This window comes from Mixophyes fleayi, chromosome 8, assembly GCF_038048845.1.
Source record: "Mixophyes fleayi isolate aMixFle1 chromosome 8, aMixFle1.hap1, whole genome shotgun sequence".
NCBI lineage: Eukaryota > Metazoa > Chordata > Amphibia > Anura > Limnodynastidae > Mixophyes > Mixophyes fleayi.
In genome coordinates this window covers 120,968,237-120,994,850 of record NC_134409.1, presented here as the reverse complement: position 1 = coordinate 120,994,850, position 26,614 = coordinate 120,968,237, and the positions used below count along the sequence as shown (strand labels likewise).

Sequence of the window (26,614 nt, the reverse complement as noted above, 5' to 3'; positions counted from 1 at the left end):
CTAAAAAAGTAAAATAAAACATTACTTGCCAACTCTCCCGGAATGTCCGGGAGACGCCCGCATTTCGCCAGAGTGTCACGGACTTCCGGGATAGTGCAGCAATCTCCCGGATCTGCCCACTTCCTAGTGAAGTGGGAAGAATTAGGTCCAAAACGCCGCGATTCACCAGGAATCGTGGCGTTTGGCTGTAAAATGACGCCGTTGCATCATTACGTCATAGGGCGGGGCCAAAATGCCACACATTTTGGAGCCCCATCACGCCCACCTCCCCCGGATGGCTCCCGGAATCCAACTTTCCAAAGTTGGTAAGTATGAAATAAAAGCCATATAGCAATCCACTCTTAGAGCATATATTCCAACTGTCCAAAAATTTAGGCAAGACATTCCTGACAGTCATGGCCCCTTTCGAAAGGGGTGTGGTCATTTTCCAAATGCAAAACGCTAGTAGTTGTGCTTACTGGCGGTGTTTAGAATTCTATGGTGTGAGGATCTCAGTGTCTCAGAGGGGGAGGAACTACATCCTACAATAATGGTCCGATAGATACAAAATCCAGTAACAGAGTGAAAAGTTCCACAGTCTTTTTCACTCTAACTGGTTCGCATACAGCGAAAGCCCCCTTACCCATTTTAAAAACAAAAGCAAAAAAAAAACCCAAAAAAAACCTTACAGTTACTCGCAGACGCAACGTATAAGATTAGACTAACTAACCAGGAGACACATAAAAGATTAAAATACATAAAAAACAAAAACAAAAAAAGTTCTGCAAATAAAAATTTAAATCTAATAAAATACATTTTACAAACTGTCTCTACTGAGGGCCTAAGCCCCTTTGTTCCCGTGCCTGCAAACTCCCCTTTTGTCCTCTAAATTCTAATAAGGGAACAAGTTTCATGTTTAAATGTCAAGTTACGAATATTTGTGTGTTTTAAAGCGTCCATATCTCTCGCTGCTGCCAATACCTGCAGAGCACAGCATTTTGTAATGAGCATGGGGTGAGGAATTAAACTGACACCCTGGGCAGCTGCTTATAATTTACAATTCTTTTATTACAACTTCCGTAATGTTCCCAGTCATTTGTGGAGCCTAAATCACACAAAGGTTGGAAATCAATACACCTACATACACTAGCAGTGATTAGGATACAGTAAAATCTCATTTGTATCCCCCCCTCCACACTCTCTTTGGGAATTCTAGAAGCATTATTGTAGCTGAACGCCGCTGACAAGTAACAGGCAGGAACTAAGCTACATTCTGCGGGATATAAGGAGAGACGAATAAGATGCGACAACTTTAGATGGGAAGACTGTGCTGAGGATATGGTACAGTAACGCAGGCACGAGGAGCCGGATTCAGCATACTGCACTTCTCATAGGGGAGTTAGACAGGGACGGAAACGATCTCTGGAGGTAATGAACAAACAAACGACAAATGAAAAGGGAAAAAAAAAACCTTTAGAGAACGCACAATACATTCACTGGAGTTTGTGCTCGAGGCTAAGTAAACACTACAGGCTTTGCACCCGATTATCGCGCCACTCGCACAATAAACGATCGTTAGGTCAGATATTCTATTAGTGTATATGCTCCAACGATTATTATTATTATTATTAATTTTAATTTATAGGGCGCCACTAGGTGTCCGTAGCGCCGTACAGGGACAAACAAAGTTACAATACAATGGGAGACAGTACAGTACAGTAAACAATAAGCACAGTAACTCGGTGAGCTCAAACGATCATGTTTTATCGTTCCAAAGCACATCGTATCATTTGATTTTGTTTTATAAACTGACTAAAAATCTCTATAAAACGATAAAACGATGTCGGGCAAATTCTGGTTATGACAGATGAAGAGCACAGACCTGAAGGTAAATCTTGTAAAACGTGTATAGTGTGTACACAGGAATCGGCATGCTGATCGTGATCTTCAGTGATTGGCAAATTAGTTTACGGTATCGCATCGGGTGAAATTTTCTCCAGTGTGTACCCAGCCTTACTCCTAGCCCACATCCACCTAAGTATTCGCAGTCCGACTCATTAGTGTGGTCTAAAAGGTCAAGCGGTACTTGATAGACATATTAATTCCACTTAAAGATAAGAGATGTACATTTCCCTCCTAGCATCCTTACTTATACACTGGAAAGACTTCTGCTGAAAAATATTGCATTGCAAGGATATGACAAGACCTCCAACTATGTTTGAAATCGCATATCGTGGCTAAACAAATTATATATATATATATATATATATATATATATATATATATATATATTAATTATATATAATTAGTGTTACCAAATTATAATTAAAGACCCACGGAACGTCAAAACTATGTGAAAGATTTGGAGGAGTATCAAAGTTCCGTATATTTGAGATTGATCATGGCCGGGAGCAGACGGGTCCTGTGTGACTGATGTCCTGTTGCAAGTGTCCAAGGTGTAGAAATAATCAGTTGCAAGAAAACAGCATGTCAAGGCGGAAAGGATAGAGGTGCATAGACACTATTAGTAGCGATAGCTTGGTACATCCCTAGTGCAGTATATAAATAAAATCTGTCTCAGGTTTACACAAATCCTTTAGCCTAAAAGAAGTAAAAATTGAGAATAGATTTCTTGAAGGTAGCAGAAAAGGTTCTGTACAATGTCAAACATCTTTCTTTCAATACAATGACTACTATTTCTATAAATACAATAATGAAATGTTACATGTAAAGTAGTGATCCAGTGATCTGGGAGATGGAGGGGGAGGTGGGCATGTGGGGGCGGGGCTCAGCAAAAAGGGTCACCTGGACACAATGACGTGCAAATTATTTATTTTCAAGAAAACTTATAATACATGAGCATTACATATCCAGCATATGTTTCAGAACAACACTTTATTCATTTATTAATTGGACCAATTCTGTACTTTACATTGATGTTTATTTTTGTTGTTGTGGGTAACTTTTTAGTGTAACATGCCTGATAATTTGGTAGGGGCAGTTGAGCACTAATAACTGCTGTTGAATGCCATGTTAACCTTTATTCATGTACTCTTTCTATTTTATGTGTTACACTGCAGGGGTGCAGCCATGGGGGTTTCCTGGTGCCTGTAAACCCCCCTCCCAGCCTGGAGCACTGTATGGTTGAGGTGGCTTGCCCAGTGTATATGGTGGGGATATGAATTGCCTGTGTATATGATGGGGATAGGAAGAGTTGGAGAGCAGCCCAGCACTGTCTAAAATTATAGACATGCCCCCATGCATACTGCTCATGCCCACTGGCAGCGTGGCGTGGACACCCCTCCCTGGAAATCCTGCGTCTGCCCCCAACATCAAACTTTCAATCTTAGGAGTTGGTGGCCCTTTAAATTTTACATGATCATGTTAATAATAATCATCCTGTATCACAGGTTCCAATCACTTCACCAGAATCTACATAGGGTATGTTCTCTCTGTGTTTGCGTGGGTTTCCTATGGGTGCTCCGGTTTCCTCCCACACTCCAAAAAACATACTGGTAGATTAATTGGCTGCTATCAAATTGATCCTTTTCTCTCTCTCTCTCTCTCTGTGTATATGTTAGGGAATTTAGACTGTAAGCTCCAAGGGGTCAGGGACTGATGTGAATGAGTTCTCTGTACAGTGCTGCGGAATTAGTGGCGCTATATAAATAACTGATGATGATGATGATAGGGTAGGGATAAATGTGTCTGAAACATTATGATTTTACCACTATTCAAAATTGTTGAATAAAACAGGTACAAAGGCAAAATCTACAAAGCGATTACTGGTAAACATTCCCTGAAAGGAAATTAATCAAGGAAAAAGGTGACCTTAAAATTTTGGGTCACTTCCTTATGAAATTCTTTGCATGGACCAAAGTTGAATATTTGTTTTTTTCCCACTGCACATTTTTTGCTGTATTTCTGCTCTGCGAAATTATAAAACATAAGACAGTAACAGCAGTATAATAAAGCATGTGAACACATGCCACCAACTAATACAAATAATTTCACTGCATAAAAACATATCTACAGCCTAGAAAACGTCAACAGCAATCTGGAGATGTCAATTGGTAAAATGCACACATCACAATGGAACGTTAATATAAAGTGACAATGCATTCATGGCAAGGTGAGAATTGTTATGGTTCTGCCAGCGCTCAGCATCCAGGAATATGATCCCAATAGAATTAGTGAATCAGCTGGAGATGGTCTTAATGAAATCGGAAAGGCAACGGCATAGAATTTACAGACAGAAAAACCTTAAAGCTGGAATGCACAACTCAAAATACATTACCTTAATGCCATCAAAGATATATATATAACAATTATATAGCTATATCAATTTCTAAATTATACACAAAGGTATCGGAAAAGAGAAGCAACTATGCCGTGGGAGAGTAAAACAAGGATTCATACAGTTCCTGATACAATCAGAGGTAGAGGAAAGTATTTCCACACTGCATAATAACCGAGAGGTGGGAGAAGACAAATCTGCTCTCTCCATCATTTATAGTCTATATAGTGTGATAAGAGCCAGCTCAAGGGTAAGCCAACTAGGCAGTTGTCTAAGGCTCAGTACGCACTACAGGGCTTTTCACCCGATTATTGTGCCAATCTCACTATGGACGGCCGTTAGGCCAGATATTGCATTAGTGTGCACGCTGTACGCTCCAACGATCATGTTTTATCATACCAAAATACATTGATGATTTGTTTTAATAATACGATATCGGGCAAATCCTGCAGTGTGTAGGCACTCACAACCAGCAGTGTAGGCAGATCTCCATAGAGTCACAATCTTTTCAGCTAATGGTTATGACAGATGAAGAGCACAGGTCTGAAGGTAAATCTTGTACAACGTGTATAGTGTGTACACATGAAGCGGCATGCTGATCGGGACTTTGACGTTGGCAAAATAGTGTAACGCCCCCTAGTGGCGGTTTAAGGAACCATGCACCCAGTGACTTAGATGGGTTGCTATGGTGACAATGCAGCCCAGTCTGCTAGTGACTGGGAAAATGAGGGGCTCTAAAAAAAAAAGGGGGGGGGGAAGAGGAGGAGAAAGTAGGAAGGACAGAGAGATGAGAGAGAGAGAGGAGAGAGTTGATGTGAGAAGCTGGGGACCTCCCAGGCTCCCCCGGCATTGCCTGAGAGCGCAAGAGCGGTGACTGCGCCAGGGCAAGGAATGTGTGCCCTGAATAGGGAGAGAGTCCCCAGAGCAGAGACCCCTGGAGAGAGGGTTGTAGCAAAGAGAGGCAGTTGTGGTAAACCCATAGAGGGGTATAGAGAACACTAGTGAAGGGTGTTATAGCCAAAGGGATTTCACTCCTGCTTGCAGAGCTGTGAGCTACACAGAAAGCGGGTCAGAGCTATAAGTGTGTGCTGGAGGTAAGTTACCCTGTGATTCCTGCAGGTGTGTACTGGAAACCGAGGCTGAACTGTGAGTAGTTGTGGAACTACTGTGACCAGGAGAACCTGGTATGTACTGTGACAACACCAGCAGTGTAAGATGTGTGCAGGTTGGAGCAAGAAGATGTACTTGTAACCGTATTCATATTGCTCATTAAGATCTGTGCTAGAGAGAGTAAGGCGCTGTATATATTTTTATATTGTTGCAACCATTATGATTATCGTGCTGGAGGAAGAGGAGTGTAAATAAAGAGTTCAGTTTGTCATAGAGATGGTCTGGCGCCCACATTATTGTGACTCTTATTGCACTGCACCACAAAGTGACATCACAGGTGTCTCGCTAACTACAAAGAGACACCTGCATGTGCAGGGACCCCCTGGTTATTTCCACCCATGCCCCTCAGCTAACCAGGGCTTGAGAAAGAGGTGCACTGTGTAACATTTGCACCCCACCCTACACATGGTGACTGTGAAACTGAAATAGGCTGCCAAACAGCCCCTGTCCTGTATCCAAACCATTGGACAACAAACATTAAAACAAATTCTGGGCTCATTAAGGGTGGGGGTCACACAGGTGCTTTCAACTCCACGTTTAAAGTGCAGCGTCTAAATCACTCCAAATTGAATACCAATGAGAAATCACAGAGAACGTAATATAAGTTCTTTAATCGCTGGAGCAGTTTTTAAAACACCGACAGTAGCATCTTGGACAAGTGTTCAATAGAAATGCTCTCCAATTTATATACATTATACTTGAGCAGGCCTGGTCATGTAGTGTTAAGTGCTCATTACAAGCTGTAAGATGTCAAAACATTGCAATAACAATTTGGCACAAGCGCTTCTGAAGTGGGAAAAGCTCCGATGTGGCACCACCAACGCCGCCCTTGCATGGAATGTGATACAGAACACTATTTTGTACAGTTACTACAACTGTATCCCCCGGAAAGCCTTGTGATTTGATCAAGGGAGGTTCCAATTTTATGGGGTAATGGTGCCGTCAAGAAACGCGGAGCCATGTATTATATTCTAGGCGATACTGGCTTTAAGCCCCCTCTCGCAGCAGTAGTTTAGTCAGTGCAGCTTTCTACGTCACGCTAGAGGGTATTACATACACAGAGTGACATTTAGTGATAGTGTGTGAAGGATTACAAAGGATTTAATTAAAAGGGTAACACTGATCCAGATGATATATCCAGGGTTTGAGCAGAATACAAGCTTTACCCATTCCATGAGCAATAGAGTTCAGTTCAAATAGGAGTTTATCAGGGAGAGATTCTTGGTTTAGGACAGTGTTGGCTAACCTGCGACACTCCAGGTGTTGTAAAACTACAATTCCCAGCATTCCTTGCCAATATATAGCAGCTTATTGCTGGAAGAGTATGTTGGGACTTGTAGTTTCACAACATCTGGAGCGTCACAGGTTAGCCAACACTGGTTTAGAAAGCTATCCCTTAGGTGGAGGGAGGAGGGGCGTAGAACAAGTACGGCAACTAGTTATCATATGGACGTCCACATAGTGGGGCACTATAAACCACACTTGTGCCTGGATTTATTTCACAATAACCATTTCTAATTAGCCAATTTCAGGGGAAAGTGCACGGTTTTGACATCGTGGATGCCACCTCTGCATTATACCAAAGTATTCATAATCCCCGATTTCTAATGCCTTACCGTTCCTGTAGACAGTATCAAACATTACATAAAACACACATCCTGCTCTGGAACCCCCTACAAATCACAATGCCCTACAAGTACAAGTGACAGTGCTCGATTGTGTTAGAAAGTGCAGCATTTCTTTCCATAGTTTCAATCAGCGATTCTAGTATAGAAGGCAGATTCCAGATATCTGTACTATGTGTATGGTTTTTTCTGCTTTAATACAGTCATGTTACTTTAAAAAACATTAAAGTGCAGCAACTCCAATTGCAAAAGCATAGCTGCGTTTATCAATAAGATTTGTAGCCGATATCAATTAGTTGCCAGAGAGGGACTCAGTTTCCACATCTTCATGGCAAACCCTACAATGCTTGGTTTAACCAATCAGCAGCCAGAAAACTGCATCATTCTAAAGCGTCTGTGGCGATAACACAGTCTTGGAAATGAGGTTTCTTAGACACACAGGGAGCGCGGCACAGAGGGCGTCTGCAACCAGAACGCTCTATAGGTTCTCATACACCCATGTGATACCAGCCAAAGAACGGCAGGGATATATAGAAGCAGTGTAAAGTATATATTTCTAGAGATGTGCCCAATTATCAGCCTTAACCACTTTTTTCTTAAACACTCCTTGCTGGTACAAATAACTCCACCCATTCACGTCCGTTTGTTCACGACGCTCCCACAATCATGTTTTATAGCAAAACACATTGTATATGTTTTATAAGCTTCCTAAAAAAATCACGGTCAACGATGGAACAATGTCGGGCAAATATGGAAGTAAGAACGCACTCACGACCAGCAGTGTAGGCAGATATCTGTAGAGTGTACAGAGTCGCGATCTTTTCAGCAGACTGTCATCATCATCATCATTTATTTATCTAGCGCCACTGATTCCGCAGCGCTGTACAGAGAACTCATTCACATCAGTCCCTGCCCCCTTGGAGCTTACAATCTAAATTCCCTAACATACACACAGACAGAGATAGAGAGAGACTAGGGTCAAACTTTTGATGACAGCCAATCAACCTACTAGTATGTTTTTGGAGTGTGGGAGGAAACCGGAGCACCCGGAGGAAACCCACGCAAACACATGGAGAACATACAAACTCCACACCGATAAGGCCATAGTCAGGAATTGAACTCATGACCCCAGCGCTGTGAGGCAATGAGAGGCTATGAGAGATGAAGAAGATCACAGATCTGACGGTAAATTGCGTAGGTGCGTATGTACAAATTGGCGTGCTCATTGGGACTTTTAATCTTTGGTGAGAACAGAAATGGTATTGCTGTGTGCTCAGCTTCATTGTCAGATTTTTGGGGTTATAGCTTGTAACACTTGTTTAAAATGCCTGCCGATATATTATTACAGATCGCTGCCTTTCTTTGATTAAATGTATTGTTTTACGTTATTACAGATATTAAATTGAGAACAAAGAAATAGTGCCATTGATGGACCTTCTGCTTCAAGGAGCAGAGGAACTTTTTTTTTAAAGATGGGGCCCTTGGAGAACGAGGAGAGATCTACTACCTTAAGAGCTGCTCTTTGATCCTGCACATGCCTAAACTCCAAAGCTATTTCAGCGCTATATATTTTCAATTATGAGACGCCACTGGTATTTGTAAGCTCCCCCTTATACACTTAACGTTCTTTTATCTCTCAAGGACATATTATTTTACTTTCATCGTGAATATAATTTAGGTCTGTGAGAAATTGTTTCAACACAGATTAAGCCGAAGCTCCACATATTTAATAAAGCCAAGGAACAATTAACACTTTTGCACGGCAGGTGACGGAACAGGTGACGGAACAAATCTTCTCGAAAGTGGAAAGGAAAATTAGTAAAAAGAACATTTTTAATAAAACTTGGCCAAAAATATTTGAATATATTACTTAAATTCCACAATTCACAGTTTGTTGTTTTCAACTTTAATGATTCGAAGATTGCAAAGAAAACAAAATATTTAGCAAAAAAATATTAACACTTAAATCTATGAGAATCGTGTTGTATCTTAAATATTGCCAGCTTTCAGGTAATTTTTTTTTTTTTTTTTTTGAAAGATTAAACAGATTTTTAGCTGTTGTAAGGAGTTTTGATAATGCAGGGACAGTGAAATATTATCTTACCAGCAGAGAAGATAACCCATCAGCATTATATATTGCTACATAATAATCTTCTGGTTACTCAGAATGTTCTAAATATAAACACCCATATAAAAAAAATCTTAATTGTTTACTTTAGATAAGGAGCTGATAATTACGGTAACATAGCAAAACTTCCCAACGTTTCTACAAGCCGCTGTCTCAGACAGCAGTGGGTTCAAGTAGAGTAACTGACCAGGTTTAAGTGCGCAGTTTGGTTGGAAAAAGGGGGCTTACGGTGTATAGAACATACTTGCCTACTCTCCCGGAATTTCCGAGAGGCTCCCAAATTTCGGGGAGTCCTCCTGGACTCCTGGAAGTGTAGACAAACCTCCCGGACCCTGTAAAATACCTAAATTCATGACATTGAATAGCAATGTCGCTTCTGAGTTACCCAAAAGCCACATTGAATCACATCATTAAGTCCCACCCCCCTCTATTCAATACCGTGAGGTTGTGTATATTATGGTGGGGGCGGGGCTATAGTGACATAATGACTGTCACGCCCCCTCCTACCCTCCGTCACATGATCTGTACTCCGATCTCCTGGAGTACAGATTTAAAAAGTTGGCAAGTATGGTATAGAAATATCACATTTTTTTATCTGCACCCCAAAATGCTCCAAAGCACAATTATTTTTGTTACTTCTATAAAAACAGTTGTTACCATTTACTGTTTCTACTCTTTGTTAAGAAGGTAGGTCCTACATGCAATAGTCATGCAGGGGTCCGTAGGCAACCTGTGACCCTCAAAGCTTTCCCCTGTGGCCCCTATCACCTTCCCGCTTTATGTCCCATAGGTCCTTTTAAACTGTTTTATGCCCTGCCGGACCAGCTCTTACTGTCTGCTGTACACCTCACTGAGCTTAACCCACAGCACAAGCTCCTACCGAATACGCCCGGGCCGCAGGTGAAGCTCAGCAGGTTATGAAACAGAATAGCCAACATCTGCAGCACGAGACCTCCACGGCATCAACGCAGGGGGCCACGTAGCAGACGGGGCTACAGGATGAGGGATGTACAGTCTCCCCAAGGAGGGAGAAGATGTGGTGCAAAGAGTTGTGCGATTCCTGCTTACGTCATTAAAACAAAAGTATGGGATTTTAGGCAGCCCACGTAACGCACCGGGGTGCTGCAGAGATGTGGTCTATTTTTGGTTCCATTAACGCATGTGGCACATTAAAAACAACATGCGGTTGACTGATGGAAACTGCTCTGCTGTGCTGCATTGTGCCTGGTCCAGCATTAAGCCTGGGTACACACCACAGAATACTTCTCCAGATGAGATACCGTTAACGATTTTACCAACGACTGAACGTCCCGATCAGCATGCTCAATCGTGTGTACACACTGTACACGTTTCACCTTCAGATCTGAGTTCTTCATCTGTCATAACCATTGGCTGAAAAGATCGGGACTCTGTAAACTCTATGAAGATCTGTCTACACTGCTGGCCGTGAGTGTGCACTTATTTCCACATTATTCGGACATCGTTCATAGTGATTTTTAGTCAGTTTATAAACTCAAACGATACGATGTGCTTTGTTACGATAAAACATGATCGTTGGAGCGCACACACTAATGCGATATCGGACAGAACGGTCATTTATCGTGTTATTGGCACAATTATCGGGTATTACCGAGATTAGGAGGTTAGAGGTAGGTCACATATAGCCGGTTGCCTGTCACGGATCTACCCAATGTCGGCTGTGAAACCGGCAACAATTCCATTTGTGCAGATACTATTTGGGATACTCCGTCCTTTGCCCGGGTCATGCCCAAAAAACAAAACCGTTCAGAGTTGTCCTCCCACCATGGTAGAGAATCTCTGGCTGGAGAGTTGGCAGTAAAGAGACACCCAAGGAGGTTTTGGGTACATCTAAATGGAGTACTTTTTCAATCTGATGCGCGCTCAACGATTAAGGGCCACTTTGTCAACAACATTTGTAATAAAACATCACCGTGGTGCAGATTTATATTGGGGAGACCTCACAAACAGTTCAAGAGTTTCCAGAAAATAAATCATACATACTAAAATCGATTGAACAACTTGTTTACAGTCATTGTTTAAAATATGGACAATGACAATCTGCTTTCAATTTCAGGCACATGTTGCTAAACCAAGGAGAGGAGAAGAATGATACATGGGGTTTACTGTATTCATCATTTTCCCACATTATTGCCAAGAGTCAGAATAGGTACATGGATTTATAAAGGTTTTTATAATGGGTTTTAAATGTCTTCAATATCACCACTTTGATACATGTGGCTGTACCCAGCATGTAATTATACATCTATTAGTCTAAGTCTATTGTCAATTAATTATGAAGGTTTTCTCTATTGATTACTGCTGTTGCCATGGTGATAACTCTTCCAACCACTGTTACTTACAGTTAAATGTTGCCATTCTCTATGAAGTGACCAAGAGCCGAAAAACTCACTCATATGAAAGTGCACTAAACTATGTGCCAAGAACCGGCCGTAACGGCCACTTATTCAGCTATTGATTGTTGCTCTTGTAGGATAGTTTAGGTGAAGTGGTAAACGTTTGTAACGTATCTGCAGACCGCCAAAAGGACATTATGAATGCAGCGCAGAAATGCAAAGTGAATCCAACAGTTCTCATAGGGGACCATTTAAATTGCTACAAATAAACTGTCTGGAAAATACCGCTAACAGTTCATGAATATTTGCTCAAACACGTCAAATAGTTGCCCGCACAGACTTACTGGCCGACTGCAGTTCAAAAGTACCTTCATAACGACAAGCAGCAAAACAGAAATATCGATTGTACGCGCACCATCGAGGGCTATATAGAACATTGATTATCTTGTTCGTACGTGAACAGTTGGTTCTTAACGGGCACGTGAGCACAAAACTGGACCATGGAATAATGGAAGAAGGTGGCCTGGTCTGAATAATCACGGTTTAATTTACATCATGTGGACGGCCAGGTGCGTGTGCGTCATTTAAGGCAAGCTGGTGGAGGCAGTGTGATGCTCTGGGCAATGTTCTGCAGGGAAACCTTGGGTCCTGACATTCATGTTGATGTTACTTACACGTACCACCTACCTAAACATTGTTACAGACCAAGTACACACCTTCATGGCAATGGTGTTCTCCAATAGTGGCCTCTCTCAGCAGGATAATACGCCCTGCCACACTGCAAAAATTGTTCAGGAATGGTTTGGGGTGGTGAAGGAGTGGACGTGGCCTTTAAAATTTCCCAAATCTCAATCCGATCGAGTATCTGTGTAGTTAAACAAGTCTGAGCCATGGAGGCCCCACCTCTCAACTTACAGGACTTTACTGTTATCGTTTTTGTTTAAATTTCGTGTGAGATATTATGGGGATATAAAGCTTAGAAACCATCATCATCACCATTTATTTATATAGCGCCACTGTACAGAGAACTCATTCACAGAGAGGAAGAGGGAGAGACACACTAGGGTCAATTTTGATAGCAGCCAATTAACCTACTAGTGTGTTTTTGGAGTGTGGGAGGAAACCAGAGCACCCGGAGGAAACCCACGCAAACACAGCTATTTCTTATTTGTTTCTCTTTAACACTCTGTCTCTGGTCTTCCAAATTTTGTCAGCACAGATCTAGATTCAGTACAAACTGTATCTGAGAGCAGAGGACATGTCAGCCACTGTTCGAGCCATTTGTATGCTGGATCTATTGGTGCCGACAGGAAGGCAACATTGCAGACAGATCTCTCTTGCAGCTCAATGGGCTTCCCCACCCACAGGGAAATCCCCAATGATGTCACAGGATTTCCTGTAATCAATGTGATGTCCCCGCCTTCACACTAAGCTATATATAGCCCTTATGTGAGCGTCGTGTACAGCGATCCTCTGGTCAGAAACCGCAAGTAATGGTTCTTGGCCATTTCCTTAAGACTCCCAGGCTTTAAGCGACAGCCATGCTCCGTGTATGGGACGTGTCATATGGAAGCAAATTAAAATCCACTCAGCCAAAGGGGTATATTTACTAAACTGTGGGTTTGAAAAAGTGGAGATATTGCCTATAGCAACCAATCAGATTCTAGCTATAATTTATTTAGTACGTTCTACAAAATGACAGCTAGAATCTGATTGGTTACTATAGGCAACATCTCCACTTTCTCAAACCCACAGTTTAGTAAATATATCCCCAAGATTCACTCACCTCTGTGGACAGCTGTACCCACAATGGAACGGATAGGGTTAACATTTCACTATAAAAGCCATTTAAAAGGGTCACTAAAACTAAAATAAAAAAAAAAGTTTATAGAAGAATATAAAAAGTGACTTGACAGTATTAGGTGTTTGAAATTGAATTTCCATGTGGCATGCCACTCAATACAAGTCTGAGATGCAGACTGGAAGTCGACAAAGGGTCAAACAGACATGAATTCATTGAGATCTATAGAATTTCACTATAATACAGGTTTGTAGAACATTCTTTTGGCTCCTGGAGTATAAGACTCAAAGCTCTCTCTAACCTCTGTATTCTTACGAACCCTCACTACGAACTGCAGTGAACAAATCTTATTTCCAGAAACCTCAAAATGAAAAATAGCAAAAAATTATTATATAGACCTCACAGTAATATAATAATAAGTTCAATTTAACTCTGACCAGTTACATGCCATGATGACCCTCCCTAACATCCACCGAAAATATAATCCCCATAAACAAAACTAAAAAAGGGAAAAAAAAACTACAGCCATACAAAAGTAAATAACACAAAATGTGAAAGTATAACTGGCAGCATTTATAAAATGTCATTTTCTCTCGGACAGCAATATTATAACTCTCTGCCAGTAAAGACCTTTTCAAAAAACCAAAACCCGTCTCTGAACTATATAATCAAATACTGTACATTTTATTTTGTGAAGGTTAGGAGTTGCTTTGTAAACCGCTAAGCACTACACAGAGAGCAAAAATATATCTTGTGTGACCCAAGTCAGCTCAGATCTTCACATCCTAAATCATTTGTGTGAATTTCGTGGCCCTGGGAAGAACTCGGAAGAACTTTCACATTGAAAATAAAAACAAGATATTTCTAGTTGACATTTTGCGGTGGTCAAGTCGGTGTTTTCTATCCATCAAAAGATCTTTTTTAGAAGTGAAATTAGAACGGAAATTTTTTTTTGTATATTTTCAATCTGAAAACTTATGAATATCTCAGGGTGGCAGGAACAGGTCAAAAGCATAAGAAAAGTTTAACTTTTAGGGAATCACTCCTGATTAGGGGCCTGATTCATTAAGGAACTTAAATTAAGAAGTTTCTTATTTAAGTCTCCTGGACAAAACCATGTTACAATGCAAGGGGTGAAAATTAGTATTCTGTTTTGCACATAATCGTCATCATCATTTATTTATATAGCGCCAGCATATTCCGTAGCGCTTTACATTTGGGAACAAACATTAATAAGACAATACTGGGTAATACATACAGACAGAGAGGTAAGAGAACCCTGCTCGCAAGCTTACCATCTATGGGGCAATGGGAGTTTCAAACACAAGGGCATGTGCTACATCATATTGCACACTGGACCAGCTTGAACGCAAAGGTAAAAGTATTGAGTGGGCTGTGTGTGTTGCAATGTTGGTCAGAGGGTTGTTGTCTTTCGTTAGCTGTGTAGAGGATGGTAATAGGGTAATCTAGGGAATTAAGATGGTGGTTGAGAAATATCATAACCTTGTCTGAAGAGGTGGGTTTTCAGTGAACGCTTGAAGGTTTGAAGACTAGAGGAAAGTCTTATTGTGCGTGGGAGGGAATTTCACAAAGTGGGAGCAGCCCGGAAAAAATCCTGTAACTGAGAATATAAGTTAAATACTGACTGTTTTTTCATGTAGCACACAAATATCAACTAAAATTTCAGTGTACAAATAAGCTATCAAGTATTTGTGTGCTACATGAAAAGTCAGTATTTTACTTCTGTGCAAAACAGAATACTAATTTGCAACCCTTACAATGTAACATGGTTTTGTCCAGGAGATTTAAATAAGAAACTTCTCAGTTTAAGTTCCTTAATGAATCAGGCCCTAGGTGATTAAATGCAGGTCTTCTCTGGCACCCTAAAGATCCTGTTGGCTCCTAAATTTGACCCACTGGCCTGTTAATTCTATATTACATTGTCCATGCCTGCTCTAATCCAGTTTTGGCAGCAATCCTGCTAGTTAGCAGCACAAAACCAAGTCATGCAGACTTTATGGACACAAACCATACTCCACCCTTCGTCCTCGGAATGCAAGGAGTGCGAGGATTAGAAAACTAAAGCAAGACGTTCGAGTAGAACAGTCTCCTAGACTTCCCCCGATGACATGGGCCACTGTGCTATGAAAAGTGACGGTATTGTTTTATTTACCACATTTCCTGATTAACTTAATATCCCCTGGCTGTTTTGTCTAGGAACCAGGGTGGAGCAAGACAAAAGCACACATTTCGGAAAGGATCAGAAACCCAAAATAAACACTCATATATATATTTGTTTTAGCTACAATTCTGCTGAGCACTAAAAAAATAATAAAAAAAAAAAAAAACGTCAAAATGGATTAAATGAAATAAGATCAACAATATAGTTATAGTTTGCGTTTTAACATTAAGGTGGGATTATTATTTCTGTAATTAACATTGATGTCGGGGAAAAAAAAAAAAGGAATGTTGCCGGAGTCTCATTGTGAAATAAATATCCCTATATTATGGATCTTTATCTAGCTCTCCTTTATCATCCCTCCATGACATGACACTTTTCATTGTGTTACAAACAAAAAAGGTAGCTAGTGTATTATCACTAATTGGCCCAAAGAATTCCTGCAGCCCAGGTAAGTAACACGAGACTGGCTAATTAGCTGAACAGAGCAAGAGATATGATTAGCTGCTGTGTACGGCTCTTTCAGGCCTCTTAGTAACTGGCTTTACATCATCTTTAGTAGTGTTTTTAGTGCATGTAAACTGGGCTGAGACTAGAAACCATTATATCGAACATCGTCATATCCATTACCAGCATTTGTGCATGTTGTATCCACGTGTGTTTATTGTGGAAGGATAGGAGGGGGCTCTGAGTGAGTGCAAAATGCTAATAAAACGTTAGTAACAAACATACATTGAAAAATAGTCCTGGCAGCCAGTGGCATTGCATTAGTAAGAGAATAATATAACTTATAATATAATATACATACTAATAATATATCCCCTTATAACCTCCTCCCATGCACGTATCCAAGACTTCGCCCGCGCTGCCCCCCTCCACTGGAACAAGCTCCCTCCCTCCATCAGAACTTCCCCTAATCTGTCCAGTTTCAAACGGGCCCTAAAAACTCACCTTTTTCTTAAAGCCTTTCTGTCTCCCTCTTAACTTCCTACCTTATCTTCTGCCTCCGTTCCCCTACTCTCCCTCTCTCCCCTGCGTCTCTCTGTCTGTCCACCCCTCCCCTTAGATTGTACGCTCCTCTGAGCAGGGCCACCTCTCCTCTTGTTTCCACCACTTCTAACTCTGCTCTCCAGCTACTTAACCCTCCTCCTCGAGGGTCCTCCACCCCACGTCCACTCTCGCTCCCTCCTCCCCCCTGGGGGTCTCCCTGTCTTCCGCGCCCTCCTTCTTGGGCCCTGTCGTTTGCGGATCCTCCCTCCCCATTCCCCGCCCTCTCTAGCTGTGCATTGAGCTTATTGAGTTACTGTGCTTACTGTTTACTGTACTGTGCTGTCTCCCATTGTATTGTAATTTGTTTGTTTGTCCCTGTATGGCGCTACGGACACCTTGTGGCGCCTTATAAATAAAAATTAATAATAATAATAAATAATAATAAACAAATATTTAAAAAAACACAATAAAAAAAACCCAAAAACAAAAGACACACAAAAGAACAAAAAAAAAAAAAGAAAGACAGAGGCAACTTTAAGTTTGGGCAAAGTCTTACACTAAATTAATTTCATCACACATCTTAGTACCAAAGGTGATCAAAGAAGATGAAAACAGACATCTATGCTACTATGCTTCTGTTTCTGCTGAGCCACACATCAACCTGTATGTCACACTACAGACTCTAAGGGCTAGATTTACTAAGCTGCGGGTTTGAAAAAGTGGAAATGTTGCCTATAGCAACCAATCAGATTCTAGCTATCATTTTGTAGAAGGTACTAAATAAATGAAAGCTAGAATCTGATTGGTTGCTATAGGCAACATCCCCACTTTTTCAAACCCGCAGCTTAGTAAATCTAGCCCTAAGGCTGGGTACAGGCTACAGGCTTTTCCCCAGATTATCGCGCCGATCACACAATACATGACCGCTCGGCCCGATATGGCAATAGTGTGTACACCCCAACGATGAACGATTATCGTTTCACAGCACATCATAAAACGATGTCAAGCAAACTCCGCAGTCTGTACGCACTCAGGACCGGCAGTGTAGGCAGATCTCCATAGAGATTACAGAGTCGAGATCTATCAGCAGATGGTTATGACAGATCTGAAGGTAAATCTTGTAAAGCGTCTATAGTGTGCACCCAGCCAAAAACGGGCTCGCCAGAAATGTTGCCCTTATCAGAAGCCAACTGCCCTTTAACACTAGTGGAGGCGTTCATAAAGGCTGATTCTGCCCTTGAATAATGCCCAAAATGTCCTTCACACTGCTAACCTTCAAGACACAAATGCAATCAACATTCACATCAACCCTGATAAACAAAACAAAAAAAAAAATGTGCCTTCATGGTGTGCCAACCACTGTAATCTAGCGGGCATCCATTTTTATTACCACCATTCCTCCCCTTTCACAAGACAAGGCATGCAAGAGTTCACCACCCCTAGAACAGCGTATTCTCCGTCCTGCTTGTAAAACGGATTCTAAAGACCCAACGTGGACCTTAACTTCGCTTCATCAGTTCCCGTTCTTAATTCCCACCTTGGTAACTGCAAAAAGCCGGCAGAAAAATGCTTGGGAACGACTTCAACATTTACAACACAGGCAGAGAAAAATATTAACAGATGTCAAAAATATGTCTTAGTTCAACCTCGTTCTTTGTAATTATCTAATCTTGTCTCATTACAGAAGATTAAGCAATTCTTTTTAATTAAGTCGTTAGACTTTTATCAATTAGAACTTCTTTTAAGCAGAGCAGAGTGTACATGACAGTACACCATACATATTCCAGACATTCCAAGAACGGTGCAAGGGGAGGCTTCATAGGTGCTAAAATAATGTTCTAGATTAGGAGCAATGCAGATGTAGTGCTATTGGCTAACGAGTCTGAAATTCCTGTATGTGTTGTCGTAAAACAATTGGCATCCCGAAAAATATCTGATCAAAATGAATTGTGTTATTTTCATCCATGCCTTAAAAAATGGTCGTCAGATGACTGCCGTTTGCTGATGTGAATGATCATCTGCCCACACGGGATCTCATGGTCATGTGGTCACTTGTCTTTAGTACCAAGTAGCCGGATCTGTCCAATTTAGAACTCGGCACTCTGTCATCGGCTCACGTGGGGCCAAAAGGCATTTCTTTAAAACATGATTGCATATGGGTCTCAAAAGCCGACGATAACTCAAACTTGGGAAGGACTATCTACCGAATTAGATTCTAGGGGCTAGATTTACTAAGCTGCGGGTTTGAAAAAGTGGGGATGTTGCCTATAGCAACCAATCAGATTCTAGCTATCATTTTGTAGAAGGTACTAAATAAATGAAAGCTAGAATCTGATAGGTTGCTATAGGCAACATCAGTAGATCATCATCACCATTTATTTATATAGTGCCACTGATTCCGCAGCGCTATACAAAAAACTCATTCACATCGGTTCCTGCCCCATTAGAGCTTACAGTCTAAATTCCCTAACATACACACAGAGAGAAAGAGAGACTAGGGTCAATTTTTGATAACAGCCAATTAACTTACTAGTATATTTTTGGAGTGTGGGAGGAAACTGGAGCACCCGGAGGAAACCCATACAAACACAGGGAGATCATACAAACTCCACAAAGAGTAAGGCCATGGTCGGGAATTGAACTCATGACCCCAGTGCTGTGAGACATTAGTGCTAACCACTTAGCCAGATTTATTTTTTTTAAATTCTAAAAACTACTAATCTGTCTAATGCCTGTAAACTGCATGCTCACCGTCAGCAATCATTTTCCGATTCAATACCATCCCAAATATGTCACGCATTCAAAAGAACTATATGTTCCAGAATTGTGTGTGTAGCATTAAAAGGGTAGAACCACCTGCTGCCACAGTCCTATCCAACTGTTTGTATGGACTCAGGAAATCAGCCCTTCCATCCTTATAGAAGGACATTTGTCAATTTGAAAGTGTTCCACCCTGCAGAAATATATAATATAGCCCATAACAAACCGTTGTTAATTGTCATTGTTCAAATAAAGTTTAGAAAATTAAAGTAAAAAATAAATTGAAGTGCTACAACCTTACATGTGAACCAGTTTTTATAAAAGTGCAAAAAATGGGCAATAGGTAAACTTTAAGCAAATAAATAGCAATGTGAAGTTAAGCCAACAATAACTTAAATGAACAAAATACAAATATTATCCTCTGCTTCTTTCAACTGTATAAATGGTAATTAGTGGTTGTGTTCAGAACATAAACAAGGGGTTATCTAGCCAGTGCAGGTCAGAGGGGGGATTATCAAGAATCCATTTTGCCGCCAGACTTCTAAAACCGTATTGACAAAAGGAGAAGAAAAAAAAAAAAAAAAAGAAATCCCAGCAAATATACAAAGTACATTTATTCAAATAGTCCATGGCACAATGTCAGCTCTCAAGCAATTAATGGAAACATATGCACAGTATTCCTTCCTGGAGTTCTTGTACAAGAACATATTTAAGTGACTGAATCCCCCAGCCGGAAAACGTTATTTTTCTCTAACGAGCACACAAAATAAGACATTTTTACTTTTCTAGATTTGAAATGAAGTACAACCCTTAGTGTGATGCAACAATAACACACAAAAGAGAGGTTTGGTAAATACGACAATTGATATAAACCTGCACAAGCTGCTTTTAGGCCTGGTTCACGCTGCATTTTGTTAAATGCATTAACAAAGCTGCAAATTAGGTGTTTCATGCAAGATAGAGATTTAGTGCTTATTGTAACCAGGGCCAGTGCTACTAATAGGCGAATCGAGGCAGCTGCCTAGGGCACCTATTGTTAGAGGGTGCCTAAAACACTGAATGAGAGCACTGACCGCTCTTACATGTGAAGCTACTGCTCCTTCATGCCAGAGTTACGTTGGGAGTCTGGCGCTTGGCTATGATGTCACAACCGAGTGCCACACCCCTGAGGAGCGGAGGATATCGCCCCCACCTCCTGCTTACCACGGTAAGAAGCAGCAGGACAGACGGGCTGGGTGGTCGCGTAGATCTCCCCCAGGGCTTCTACCGGCCCTGACGGTAATCGGGAGACATGCACAGAAACTACAATCTACAGTTATCCTTCAACAGAAACCCATGGTCATTGTCTCTGTTGCGGCACATTATTACCAAACATCCATTGCTCTATTCAATGCATGATATCCAAGTCAAAGTTACTAAAGTGAACGGGGTGACCTCCAAGATCCTGCGGAATGCAAGTGGTTCCAATAGCTTTTAACTAGGGGCATCTGCCTCCCAGGTTAGTCCCATGGTGGGTTACCCTGGGCTGTGTCACCGGGCCACCTGCATTATTTCTCCTTTAAAATGTCACTAATAGGCTGGTGAGTAGAGTCTTGCCCCCCTGGCTTAAATTTGCCAGCCCTCCCCTGTGATTGACCACCAATGGGAACCCAGCCTTATGGCGAATTAATTTTTTCACAGTAATAAAACAAAATGCACCGTCTTTCCTGTAAAACAATTTGGTTTGTTGCGCATATTGAAGACATGTTTAACTCTATGGGGCATATTCAATTTTCGGCGGGTTCCGCCGCGGAAAAACTAATACCGTTAATACGGCAATCTCTCGCTGGATTTCAGCTCGCAGCTCCCTGAGCTGATATCCAGCGAGTAAATTATCGTATTAACGGTTTTTCCGCGCACGATTACCGTAATAACGATAATCATGCGCGGACTGCGGGATTTTCGGCAATCCCGCCAACAATTGAATATGCCCCTAGGTGTGTTTGTTTGCAGTTAAAGTGTAGAATTTGTAACTGGCAGAAGCAGGAAGAGTTGAGAGATGCAAGAACTGGAATCCTCTGTCTCGAACAGGATATAAAAAATTAGATTTTTGGGCAAACAAAGGTTATATAATAATAAATAAAAAAATATGGAGATTTTGCTTGTAATTTCAGCTCCTATGATCTAGAGGGTAGCCAGGTTAGAATACCATACCATACTGCCAAAATGTCTAACACGAAAGCACCAATCGGTAGTGCAGCACAGAACTGCCTGGCAGGTGGTGTAAGCATTTCCAGATCTGCTGAACTTTAACAATGTTCAATAAAATAGTAACGTCTCACTTGGCAAGACACTCAAATGTGCCAAGCACAACAAAAAACCCCAACAAATAGTAAATAAGTTACAGCAATACACAAAGGTAGTATCCATTTTTTTTAAAAAAAAGGGAATCTGTAAACAAGTAACATTAAAAGAATGAAACATTTCATAACAAGCAGTGCTCATCATATTTTGACAATGTTCCTACAAACTAAAATCTAAAAAAATATTTACCCAATATATATATATATATATATATATATATATATATATATATTAAATGTTTGTAAATAATCATAAATTCAGTGTTTGTTTGTTTTTACAGTGCATGCTCTGTATATCAAACTTATCAAATTTAGAGCATTAGGTATGTGTACAAATAATTAATTTAATAAAATGATCCTTCAATACTATTGCTGGATACTTCAATATCGTGAGACTGCTTTAAAGTTGGGTGCAAATGTTGCCTGGGTGCAGAATTCACAGGTGAGCAAACCATGTTCCACAGCAAGGGTGCAATTTTTATTTTTTTTGCATGCAGCACAAATACTGCAAGCACTTGCATGCTGCACACGCATACTGTCCAGATCTATTTTGAAACTGCATTTTATAGTTGGGCTAAGGAGTAGATTTACTAACGAGGAATTTCTTTCCCCTTTTTTCTCTCTATTTGAACTGAATTTCAGGTTTGAAAATCTATTGAAATTTATAGGGGGTGGGGCTTTATTGTGCCGTTAATCCTCTTCCCCGCCATTCAATACCTTGAATTTCTGTATTTTATAGTAGGGGGCGGGGCTATACTAAAAGTAAGAACGTATCCTCTGTCACATTATTTGTACTCCCAGAGTACAGATTTAAAAAAGTAGGCAAGTATGATCTAAAGAGGTAAAATGGAGGTGTTGCCCATAGCAACCAATCAGAATCTAACTATCATTTTCTAGAATGTACTAGATAAATGATAGCTAGAATCTGATTGGTTGCTATGGGCAACACCTCCACCTTTTTCTTGTAAATGCAAATCTACAACTAAATCAGTTTGAGCATTTTATCTATCTATGCTGCCGAGAGGAAAATAAACCTCTCAAATCAGACTAAAATGGATGGACACTTGTGATAAGAAAAAAATAAAAATATTATATAAATTTACAATTATAGAGAAGAGAATAGAAACAAAGCAGACATCAGTATAATTTAGAGGATCTGACATTAACTAAAACCTTTAGCATCTCTGAACAAAGGAAGCTGCAATTTACATTGTGCACCTGGCAACGCATTAAGCCTTTCCTGGGTTTTCACATTACAGATGTCGCTTTATATTTTCCAGTTTCCAGAGATACGTTATTTAGATAAACAAGGATCACACTGCAATGAGGGAGAATAAAAGAGTTTGAGTACCTGTGGGCTGGATTAGAATTTAAACTTCAAATAAGTGAGGTCATTACCAATACTCCCAATTGTCCCGAATAGTGGACCCCAAACTGGACTGGACAAAAGTGGGCTAAATAACTAGACAAAATCTTCCATCAGCCACACTGAGCAACACACACAATTACTTCATTGCTTTACTAGTTTAACTTTGTGTGTGTTAATTATTGAACACAACCACAATACAAATCATTTACACTTAAAATACTTCGCTCTTATACCATAAACTGCAGATAAGATTAAATGGATAACGGTATGAAGTAGTGAAACGAAACAACAGTGTGTATTTTGGATCTATGAGGGGAGTTTAGTAAAAAATAAAGGGTGGGCCATTACAATAGAGGCTATACTATTTAATTATTTATTTTGACTCCCCTAAAATATTCCCTTGCATTGTGTATTTAACCGGTTTGTACACAATCCCCACAGCATTGTGACCAGCAGTGATTACATACACATACAGTGATCCAGTGTCAGACACATATTTCACCAAGCTGAGCCCATATACACAGTTATGTACACACACATTTGTGCACACATTGGGGCAGATTCAATTCAGCACAAGGTGCCACCAGGATACTTGCCAACTCTCCTGGAATGTCCGGGAGACTCCCACATTTTGGGCGAGTCTCACGGACTCCCGGGGGAGTATGGGAATCTTCCGCATCTGCCCACTTCCTATTGAAGTGGGCAGAATTATGTACAAAATGTCATGATTCTCCGGAAATCGCTGCATTTGGCCACGCCCCCTGCTGCAAAATGATGTTGCGGGGGCGGGGACAAACTGATGCGATTTTCGGAGCCCCGCCCCCTGCACGCCCACCTGTCCCCGGCAGATCCCAGATCATACTTGCCATAAGTTGGCAAGTATGGCCACCAGTCATCACCGCGATGACTGTCTGCGCACATGCAAGGTCTTTTACGGTAAGGAATCTCTGCTTCTTTTTTGGTGCACTTCTTAGGGGCACAAAAAAAAAAAAATGAGCGAGGATTCCTTGCCAGACATCTCCTCCATATTTCTCCATGGACGATCCCAGAGACACACTGCGCTGAATTTGAATTTCACCTGTAGTGTTATCCACCTACAAGCTATGCCTAGGACATAGTTTTATACAACCTTGGGATTACAAGACAGCCCCATCTTACTTCTATACGATATAGACGGCAGATTTTAGTGACAGCAACAGCGCGTAACCTGTTGACGCATAAGTGATTCATACCCACCACATCTGTTTTGGGTTTTTTATTCGTATTATCTCGGCCATTTTTTTAAACAATGGAGAGGACAAGGTGCTCTGATAGAACCCAAATGTGTTTGCTGGTAGCTACGGATGAGCTCCAAGCCTCATCATCCCCTAACAGCAGTGCTTTAGGTTCTTAAGTTTCATTCATCGTAAAAAGCAAAAGGAATACTTGATCTGTAAGAAGTTTACTTGCAATGGAGAAAATCCCCAGCTTGGCTTGGAATAAGTCTCCTAACACCGATCCGATCACAAAACCATGATTGCCCCCCGCTTCCCCCCCCCCAGTTCTCACATCTTCACTTCCATTGTCTATCTTCTTTTACCCACTGTCCAGTGCTGCGGATCACGGTGGCCCCTCACCAATCAACGAAAATATTCTTATTAATAACCTGCAGGAATCACACATACCGCAAAGTTGTTTTTATATAAAATAAAACTTTTATATTAACATATTGTCTAAAAAGCAACAACTGCCACAGAAACCCTTGCAAAGTAGGATCATTATCTCCAGAAACAAATCTGAATTTAAGCTGGCAACTCAAATAAATTATAATAATAAGTTCTAATTAAAACCATTATCTTGGTTACGTCAATTTACTGGCATGGATCCCACCCAATACGTGAAATAGGACATCTGTCTGAAATTGCCTGCCTACAACTCAGAAACACATCGGTGCTGTCATTGGACCGTAATTTACAGCATCTGATTTATGGAAACAAACTTTATACCGCATTGTATGCATCCCTGTACGCAGAGGATTCTTAAGCATGTCCTTAACCTGTTTCTGAAATGGAAGCAGCCTTGATTATGTTTCTGAGTTTCAAACAGTCAATTTCAGATAGAAGTTCTATTTTAAAAATCAGGAGTACACACCTGCTGAAAAGGGAATTCCTGACCTACACACAGTGGAGGCTGATATTTTGTGAGCGAATCAATAAGATCGAAGTGTCTCTCGTCAGTATAGTCCATGCACCTAACAGATTATGAGGTCTATTTAAGCAAGGTAAGTAAATTTTTTATTGCTCAATAACCCTTGTACCACCGCTATCATTGTTAAAAAGTGTATGGAACCTACCACTGGCTACAGTCTTTTTCGCCAGATCTAGGGGTCTCCTGTTGATAAATAGACCCCTATGTCTTCAAAGAAGTTCATTTTCTGCAGTATAATACATCCATAATATACCGAAACATTATTCCTGAGGAAGTATGTGGCATCTTTCTGGGAATCTCCGCTCAAAGTATTTACATTAACAGGAGAAGATAAAGTAATTTAAACTAAATGTATTGTGTAAGAAAATGTAAAAGTGAATCCTCCTGGTTTAATTAAAAAGCCCAATTTTTTTTTTTAAATCATGCGGCTGTAGACTTGTGTATATGGTCTCCTCGTTAAGTTTAATTCATTCCACTTACCAATACAACTGAGATTTTTAACCACTTCTTCAATGGCCACATTAAAAGTTAAATGAGCAATAATGCAGCAAGCTTAGAAAAGATACGCATTACAGTAATAATAATATTAAGAAAATAGAGATTTCTCTTTATGGGCAAATCACTACTGCTGAAAAATTAAGAAGAGATTGTTGCTGTGGTTATTACAAAGTTATATTGTAGTGATCGATTTGAAATTGGTCATTTGGCAGCTTTAGAACACGAGGAGAATCTCCGGGGTTTGGGACCTGTCTGGCCTCAACTACATGGAACGAGAGAGGTCCGGTCGATGTGATAGAGAGAGACGAAGCTGCGAGTGGCTGAGATCTGGTCCTTTTGACTGCATAACACTCTATTGAGCCAGCAATCTCCCAGAGACACCCCACAGGCCTCTGCAAACACATGGGACAGACTTACAAGTATTTATTTCATTACTAAAGCTGGGTATACACTACAGAAATTTCAACCAACTTTTTATGCCGAGCGATTTTACATGCGATCGATGGTCCGATCGCTCGGTCCATGGACTGCATACACACTAGCCTTGTTTAGGACGATAAAGGGAAGAGCGGACGTCCCTTTAGCGACTTTTTACAACCATGTTGTCGTGAGCAATGACTGTAATTTCGTACTCACTGTTGTGGATCGGTCGGAAGTTTATGCACACTACACAGCGGAAACGAGATTGAAACGAAAATATTAAACGGTACGACCAACCAAATGAGGCGACAATCGTCCATTTGGGCAGACTTTCGACCATCGTGTCACTACACACACTGACCCGACTTCTGAACGAGCGGTCGTATGTCGGCTGATTGAGCCGATTATTGGACGAAAACCGTGTAGTGTGTACCCAGCTTAAGGTTTCTGCTGCTTAAGAGATGGCTTTTTTGAGAGGACTTAGTTTTAACACT

General features: G+C 40.8%; 1 protein-coding gene and 1 long non-coding RNA gene across 4 annotated transcripts in view; one reads left to right on the top strand and one right to left on the bottom strand.

Moving 5' to 3' along the window:
- Positions 1-8,550, top strand: part of LOC142099654 (uncharacterized) — a 33,769-nt gene extending 25,219 nt beyond the window's left edge. The window contains exon 4 of the long non-coding RNA XR_012678588.1: positions 8,466-8,550. This is a non-coding gene — a long non-coding RNA (uncharacterized LOC142099654). The remainder of the gene's footprint in view (positions 1-8,465) is intronic.
- Positions 1-26,614, bottom strand: part of PTPRG (protein tyrosine phosphatase receptor type G) — a 393,194-nt gene that overhangs the window by 335,016 nt on the left and 31,564 nt on the right. The window lies entirely within an intron of this gene.